A 2,802-nucleotide genomic window follows, 5' to 3' on the forward strand; every position below is an offset into this window, starting at 1 on the left:
GTGTGGCGCGGGGGGGGGGTAGTAGAAGCCTTGACATGGATTAGGTGTGGTAAGCAACCTTGGCACTCCAGCTGTGGCCAAACTACAAATCCTATTGTGTCTCTGGGAGTCATACCTGTGGCTGTCAGAGACTTATAGAGTATAAAAGCCAATGTGCCTGTTGGTTTGCTACAGTGCTGTGTATCATGAACAATTGCCACACTTTTCATCCTTTTTTAAATGTATATTAAACATCTCAGTGCTGCTGATCTCCTGCGGCCTCTTTCAGCCACTTCCTGTACATGCACTCGCTCCAGCATCGGCTTCCCATGATGGCTCCTTTGCATTAGTAGCTGCAGCAAGTCAGATACAGTGCGCCTCATTTCCTGGCTGGAGGACCTCCAGCATCATCTAGTGCTTTCCTGGGGGGTGGTCTGCATGCAAATCTTTCAAACATGAATCCTCTTATTTTAGAGGCAGTGACATCATCACTGGGTCCCTGTGCTTGTCCATGCGATGCAGGCAGATCGTGGCTGAAAACATCACAGCACCCTGCTTTACTGCTCCTCTCAAGAGGCCTAAGGCAAGCAGTGGGCTGGCTCTTGGGAGGAGTTATGCAAATATCAAAATGCCTTGGTGGGTGGGTGTCAGGGGGAGTGGGCGTTCCTAGGCAGGCTTATTTGCATAGGCAACACCCACATGCAATGCTAAGCCTTTGTGATTGACAGAACTGATATCAAATGAGTGAAAGGGGCGGGCCAGGGACAGTCAGACAGGAAATGAGGCGGAGCTCTATCTGACTTGCTGCAGCTTCTCATGCACATGGTGAGGAGCTCGCAGTGTACAGTGACATCAGAGGAAGAGGAGAGGAGCCGGTACAGCTATGGAAGACTGAAGGGAAGGCCGGAGTTCGGCTTTAATGGCTCCCAGCAGCCACCGTCCCCTCATCCATCCTCCAGTGTCAGGACAAGGGTGGCTGGAGACGGATTGAGATCTCCCATAAAGCAGAGAATGTACCGGATCAGTCCGCCGGCCCGCGGTGACCTCCACAGTCCGCGATGAAGTTTTCTATTACAGAAGATATTTACAGCCCGTCATTAATACCGCAGCGCTGACACGCTCCTCCCCCCGACTACCCTAAATCATATTTACTGCCGTCACCCAGCTAAAGGTTTTCCTGCCGGACAGCCGGGTGATGGATGAAGGGCGCAGGAGGCGGAGAAATGTCCTCCGAACCGCCAACGCAGGTGTACAGCGCACGCTTATAGTGGAACTGTACACCATTTTTAAAGTGGACCTTTCACCTGCTGTACAGATCCGAGTGAATCCATTCCTGACCTGTCACTGCATCATTTTCTCCCAAAAGCTCCACCCATTATCATAACAAGTAGGGATGCACCGATATATATATATAATCGGCCGAAAGTGCCATTTTCCTGCCGATACATCGGCACATCCCAGGTTTCTTTCTCCCCCCGCTGGGAGCTGCTCTGTGTCCCAGAGGGGAGGAGAGAAAGTGTGACAACCGGCTGAGCGCTGCGAGCGGCCGGCGTCTCTCCTCCCACACCGCTCAGTCTCCTATCACAGTCCGGCAGAGCGGTGTGGGGGCGGAGACATCGCTGTCACAGGAGGCTGGGCTCTCCTCCCCACACCGCTAGCTCAGCCTCCTGTGACTGACTGTCAGAGAGGAGAGCGGTACAAGCAGTCAGTGATCGCTGAGTGTTTGTAGATAATTGAGGACAGTATGGTTACTATATCCTCCATTATGAATGAATAGGAAGTGATCTACATCACCTCCTGTTCATTCATAATTGTGGTTATAGTAACCATACTCTGTCCTCATATTATCAATGAACAGGAACACTCAGTATAGAGGATTCCTATTCATTGATAACAGGGAACACAGAAAAAGTGATGGAGGACTTTGTGTTCTCAATCTCTTTTTCTATTTTAAAAGGGAAATATCAGAGGTCTGTTTAGACCCCCAATATTTCCCCGAAGCCCCTAAAAGTAAAAAATAAAAATATTTAATAAAAAAATGAATAAAAATAATTAAAAAAATTAAAAAGTTTATAAAAAATAAATACAAAAAAATATTTGAAAAAATTAAAATAAAAACTTTCGGTTTCGGCCTGACAATTGTTTTTATTATTGTTTCGGTTTTTTTCATTTCTATTTCGGTGCACCTCTAACAAGAAGAGCTCCTCTCCAATGACTTATCCCAGGCTGAGATGTCATCAGTCTGCTGCATGCAGGAGGAAGCATTTCCTCAGTCTCTCCTCCAGCAATAAGTCTGGATCATGCGTTATTACTGTACTTGCGTAGCGCACATAAGGCGCAATGCTGCGAACAGGCCCTTTAAAAGCAATAAAAACAGTGGACGTAGCGTTTTACATATTAGATCGTAGCCAATTACCCTGCGGCTCGGTTCACATCTGCGGCGTGCCTTTCCGCGTCACCGTTGCACTCCAACGCACATTTTGACCAAAAGCGGATTTTTTTTTTGTTAACCCCACCGGACGGGCGCAATGGGGGGAGGGGAATAAAATATCCCTGGAATTAAAGCACGCACGGTTGCGACCGGACCGTCCCAGAGCCCCCAAACCGCAGAAGGCCCCGAGCCGCGCTGACAGCCCTTGTAACTAAAAAAAAAGAGAGAGAGAGAGAGAGAGAGAGAGAGAAAGGAACAGTAGTCGATCTTGCTCGGAGCTTTTCACCATTAATCAAACTGCCCGAGGATTGCAAAGTAACACTGACAGGTCTTTATCTGGCCAAGAGGAGAGCTGGCAGATTTATTTTATTACAGAAAGAGGCTTCTGTGGC

This window comes from Nanorana parkeri, unplaced genomic scaffold (assembly GCF_000935625.1).
Source record: "Nanorana parkeri isolate BGI_ZX_2015 unplaced genomic scaffold, ASM93562v1 scaffold135, whole genome shotgun sequence".
Taxonomy (NCBI): domain Eukaryota; kingdom Metazoa; phylum Chordata; class Amphibia; order Anura; family Dicroglossidae; genus Nanorana; species Nanorana parkeri.